The sequence below is a fragment of the Elephantulus edwardii genome, unplaced genomic scaffold (genome assembly GCF_000299155.1).
Source record: "Elephantulus edwardii isolate Elephantulus edwardi_28Jun2011 unplaced genomic scaffold, EleEdw1.0 scaffold00229, whole genome shotgun sequence".
Taxonomy (NCBI): domain Eukaryota; kingdom Metazoa; phylum Chordata; class Mammalia; order Macroscelidea; family Macroscelididae; genus Elephantulus; species Elephantulus edwardii.
The window spans coordinates 1,639,732-1,645,858 of record NW_006399979.1 but is presented as its reverse complement, the minus strand read 5'-3'; the positions used below and the strand labels follow the sequence as shown (position 1 = coordinate 1,645,858).

At 39.8% G+C, this 6,127-nt stretch overlaps 1 pseudogene; it reads right to left on the bottom strand.

Moving 5' to 3' along the window:
- Positions 1-4,750: 4,750 nt before the first annotated feature.
- On the bottom strand, positions 4,751-5,207 carry LOC102864264 (annotated as a pseudogene).
- Between the last annotated feature and the right edge of the window lie 920 nt (positions 5,208-6,127).

Genomic DNA, 6,127 nt, shown 5'->3' with positions numbered 1-6,127 from the left:
TTCAGGCCTTTTCTTCATAGGGTCACTATGAGTCATGCTCAACTCAACAGAAATCAACAACAACAACTCCTAGTTTGAGGCACTTAAAAGGATATCACCTGGGTAATACTGTGGTGCTATGTATATCTAAAGGCTAGTAGAAAAACTGCTCTAGATGTGCTCATTACAAATGTATTATGAATAGAAATGTTTCCTCCCAAAATGTGTGTTACAAATCCTAACCCCTGTACTGTTATTATAATCCCATTTGGGCATTCTTTGTTACTTTAATAAGATAGTATCTGTGCAGAGTATTTTTAAAGTCTTTATCACCTTTGAAATATGAAAAGAGTAGGAGCACACAGAAGCAAGGAAAGATAAAAGATTGATGCCATGATACATGCTTACCTAAGAGACAATGACTGTCTCCCAGAGAAAACAGAAGGAGCTTTCCTCTAGAAATGGTGTCCTGAGTTCAGACTTTTAGCTTCCTGAATTTTGAGACAAGAAAATCCTATTTGTTAAAGCCACCCATTTGTGGTATTTCTGTTGTAACAGCACTTGGTGACTAGACAAGGGCTTTTAGGGAGATCGTTGGGTTTTGAATCACAATGAAATGCTAATCACAATTCATGATGTCAATATTAGCAAAATGGCTCAACAAAAAGCGTTTCTAGGAGATTCTGTATTCTTTCCAATAGTTGGCAATTTTTTATAAATAATTCTCAGCTACATTGGGAGTAGTAGTAGTAGTATAATATAAATTCATATATAGAGTTCCTAGCATGCTCTTCCATGGCTAAGACTAATTGAAACATTTCTTAAGTATCAATAAGGACAGTCATTTCCAGGCTCCATATCAGCATCTTTCCCATCTCTCATTAAGAACTCATTGGTATCTTTCCTGTTTTCTTTTTAAAAAGACATCCTTTTATTCAAGAAATACACAGTGCTGAAGAATCTTCTTTTCAGTTTGAAAACTTTGAACATGTGCCATAAGCCAAGTCCAGGCCAGAAAAATCTTACCAGGTTGCAGCAGTCCGCACTAGCTCACAGCATGGATCATCCTCGCTTCATCTGGATGAGTTCTGGTCAACTCATTCCCAGTCATCTATGGCTAAGTCCAAATGGGCATCAGCTGCAAGCTTATGTGTTCACACTTCTCCCTGAATTCCAGACCAGTTGATCCCTTCACTCAACCTTAGCCCCCACATGGGTCCAAGTATGAAGTCAGAGGTCTTCATGACTCCGTGCTCCTCAAGCCAGCCACCCTTTTGTGCTTATCCGTACATCTGTTCCTGTTAGGTGGACAGTGCTGAAGGAACACAGCCAAGATCAGCCTGTCTCTTCACTGTGAATGCCTCCAACTTCACATAGTGGATCCAGGTCATCATTATGAGTAAGCACGCTCACACCAGTCCCTTTAACTTCAAGTCCTGAAAGTGGGCTCTGATGAGCACCAACTTTACCCTGAGTCAGAAGCCAAACAGCTTGCTCCAATTTTAAAATGCTAAAGTCCCTCTGTTTCCCCCCTCTTTCTTCTCTCTCTATTCCCACTTGCCTTTCACTCAAATGTAAATCTCTTCAGTCAAAAGTCTAAGATGAGTCTACAAATCCATTCAAATGCAAACCTCCTGAGTACTGAGTGGAATTTAATCTTTTCCCTATATTAACCCCACCACTCACTACAAAATCTTACTTTCAAAAGTTTATCACCAGGGCAGATCCTCCCTTTTAGTACTTCCAATCAAGTACTGGCCAAAGGCAGACTTACATGCTCCTATAATCTATGATATCCAGTTTTCATTTCTATCATATATATTTTTCTCTTCCCCCTCATTTTTAAATTGATTTGCATATAATGATTCATATACATTGTGCTTCATTCATGTACATTGTGTTTTATATAATCTTTCATATACTTTATGTTTTACACAGTTAATTACCATTATTCTATGTCTATTATTAGTGTCTTTTCAATCTTTCCCATTCCTTCATCCCCCTCACTTGCCCACTAACTTCTGCTATCTCCTTCTCCCCCTTTTCTGCTCCCCTTTTTCTTTTCCCCTTTTGAGGATTTATTCATATCTTGCTCAGTTCCTCCTGTTTTCATAATAGTGACCTTATGAAGTATTTGTCTTTATGTGACTGGGTTATTTCATTCAGCATAGTACTCTTATTTCACTCAGCATATTGCTCTGTATGCTCTCCCATGTTATATAATAATTTGCAAAATCACTGTTTCTTAGTGCTGCATAGTATTCCATTGTGCAAATGTACTACAATTTTCAGTCCATTCATTTGTTCATGAGCATTTTTTACCATTTTCTTACTATTGAATAATGCTTCTATGAACATAACTGTAATAGCTCCATTTGGGTCTCAGTTCTATTTTCCTTGGTATATATTCCTAGCAGTGGAATAACTGGGTCATGCTTGTTGCTCAGAGTACTTTGATGGGGATGCGGAAGTCAGAAATTCTTATCTAAAATGGGGATATTAAGGCATGAGCCATGCAGTAACTGACTTACATCCTTTCACGGATATAGTTATTAGCAAGATAGTTGTAACAGGCAAGTTAATTCTTTAAATACAAAGGTTAATGGCTAGAAAAGCCAAGGGGTGACCTTAGGTGTCAAGAGTTGTTTGTTCAAATGGCTTTTCTAGCCATTGAGTATGACTTTGCCACATGGAGGAGAGGGACGTGAATGGGGTGTGCTGGTCTATTTACAGAAAGACTGACTGATCTAACCAATAAATGGAATGGATTAAGCAACATAAATTGAGAATATCACCACCAGCAATTGAAAGCAGGAGTGGCATCCGCTTCCTAAACAACATGCCTCCAGAAACTCTATTAACTTTGATATATGTCGATAGTTAGAAAAAGGCTTCAGGGTCTTTTGTTCATAGAGTAGTGTTCAGTTGACCCAAAGGCAGTGAACAACAACCACCACCACCACCAGCAAAGAAGTAGAGAATTCAGAGTGCATGTGCTTGGTGGCCAAAGATACCTGTGCCTCCTGAAACCCACAGCATCCCTTTTCAGCAGGAAGTAGCTAAGAGAATACGCCATCCCCCTTTCCTTATGAATCAGAGTGAAATCTCTCTCAGGGAGGAGTAATAGGGAATGGCAAAGGACACACTGACAAAGGAGATTAATCAGAACTGGCTTTACAAGCACTGTGGCAATTGGACAATTAAAACAGACTTTCACGGGGGGGGGAAGAATGAACTGGGGAGAAGGGTAGAGAAAACAGTGCAACAATGAATGAATGAAAACCCAAAATCTCTGTAAATGTTCATTAAAATTAATAAAATTTAATAATTTTTTTTAAAAAAAGATATCTATGCCTAAGACTTAGGCCTACAGGAGCAACAGCCACAGCAGAGAACCAGAGGCCTGATTTGAGACGGAGCTGATCTTTGATGGTTACTGTATGGAATCAGAGCTATGAGCTTTTGACCAAGTTAATTTGAGGACTGGAGATGGAGATGTCATAAATCACAGATCAAGATCTTTGTAACACTTGCCTACAGTTTAATGTACGTGCAGGCCAGTGGAGATCATGTTAAAATGCAGATGCCATGGCAGTATGTATGATGGTATGGTATGGTATGGTATGGTATGGTATGGTATGGTATGGTATGGTATGGTATGGCATGGCATGGCATGGCATGGCATGGTATGATTTCCAAGACTGCATTTCTAACAGACTCCCAAAGAATGCTGATGGTGTTGGTCTGCAGGCTACATAATTGAGAAGAAGGAATTTGAAAAATCAGTTCTTGTCTTGATGAATTCAACTCATGGCAACCTCATTTGTGTCCAAATTTCTATTTCCCAGAAGTAAACTCCAAGGCCTTTTCTCAGAAGTATCTCCAGGTAAATGCAAACCTTCCGCCTTTCAGTTACCAGCTGAGTACATTTATCCTTTGTACCACATTAACATTGAGAAGAGTGGGAGTCCCAGAGCACTTAATTGTGCGCATGCTGAACCTGTATCAGGAGGCAGTTGTGCAAACAGAGCAGGGGAACACTGCATGGTTTAAAATTAAGAAGGGAGGGTGTCAGAACTGTATTCTATCTCCATACCTATTCAATGTGTATGCTGAGCAAATTATCCGAGAACCTCGACTCTCTAAGGAGGAGTGTAGCATCAGGATTGGAGGAAGACTCATCAATAACCTGTGTTATACAGATGACACAACCTTGCTTGCTGAAAATGAGGAGGACTTGAAGCACTTGATGTAGAAGATCAAAGAATGCAACCTTCAGTATGGATTGATCTCAATGTCTAGAAAACAAAGCTTCTTGCCACTGGACCGATAGACAGTGTCATGGTGGATGGAGAGGAAATTGAAACATTGCCAGAACCTGTACCATCATCAAGATTCTTGGTATATTCAGTCCATTATTGTGTCATTCCTTGCAACCTAGGTGATATATCTTCCAACACTAAAGTGAAAAATATTCACTTGTAATTTATATGTTGTTGTTGGTGGTGGTTTATGGGGGCGGGGCTTGGAAGTAGATTGAAGCAGTGATTTTTTTGAAACAAAGCAGAACTAGAACATCTTAAATTTGTAATCCTTTCTTTACAGGTTATCTAGACCACTTTTGATTAAGAAAACTGTAGAAAATTAGTAACTGTCACAAGAGGAGGCTGAGTGGTGGCATGGTCAATTCTCCACAGAATCCTGCTTTGTGGGGCCCTAAATACACTGCAGAGGTCTTTGCTTACACTCGCTGGGTCAATCTCTGCAGATTTTAGTCCACTGGTAGCTTTTCCCCATATTTCTTTGTAAATGCCTCAGCTTTCTTACAGAAATTTTTATGGTCCTTAGAGTATTCTTCGGCTAGGTCAGCCCGGAGAGGGTATTCCTCATTCACCCATGAGGAACTGGATCACTCTGTGAGTCTTGGTGGCTAAATTCTGATTTTCAGTACTAGTTACTGGGAGACAGACCTGCCCCTTTTCACTGAGGTTTAGGTGGTAGATCTTAGTTTTGAATGTGATCTTTGGTGGTTTGAATGGGTACTCTGCTGGAAAGTTGAGTTCCATTCTGAAGGCCCCCTTATCGTATGGAGGGTTGTCAGGAACAATAAGCCCTTGCCAGGTCAATAAATTAGCTAATCATTTCATAACTTGGATGTTATGGAAGTTTTTCATCCCACATTTGCGGATTTCTTCAAGCTCCTTCATCAGCCTCCTACTGGCCACCATCTTGGATCTGGTGCTCGTGATTTATATGTTTTCATTGCTCTTTTCCAGGAACAGATCACTATACTTTTGCCCTTAATCTGTTTTAGTCTAGAAATTCATTGAAAGCTGTCCAATGTTGGTAACCTTCTGGCATTTGAAATACTGATGGCTTAACTTTCAGCATCTAGTCACACACAAGTCACAAATAATTGATGTTAGAAGCTAGTAGAAGAAACATAACAGGGAAAAATATTTACTAATGAGCACCTTCATTCTCCAATCTGAGAAAGTAGTATAATGCTGAAACCAAAGATAAGCTCAATTACCCTCATGCTTTGGGCAGAATGTTAAAATGATCCAACAAGTATTAAAAGAAGATAGAAGAAGTATACAAAGTCATTCTACCTGAAGGAATTGGCTGACAGAAGAATTTTATGAAACAACGTATGATCAAGAGCCTGTGGTGATGAAGGAGGACTTTCAAGCTGCCCTGAAAGAATTGGCAAAAAACAAGGCTTTGGGAGTTAATGGCATACCCATTGACATATTTCAACAAACACATGCAGCCCTGGATGTGCTGTGCTCACTAAATTGTGCCAAGAAATCTGGAGGACAGCCACGTAGCCAACTGACTGGAAGAGATCAATATTTGTTCCCATTCCAAAAAAGGGTGACCCGAATGTGGAAATTATCTAACAATAGCATTAATATGACATGCAAGCAAAATCCTGCTGAAAATTATCCAAAAATGTTTAGAACAGTATGTCAGCAGAGAACTGCCAGATGTGCAGGCTGGATTTAGAAGAGGTCGTGGTTGTTGTTGTTGTTATATGCCGTCGAGTAGCTTGCGACTCATAGCGACCCTATGTACAACAGCCCTAAACTCTGCTCTGTCCTGTGCCAATTGCACTGTCTCCAATACATCCATCCTGATTACCCCA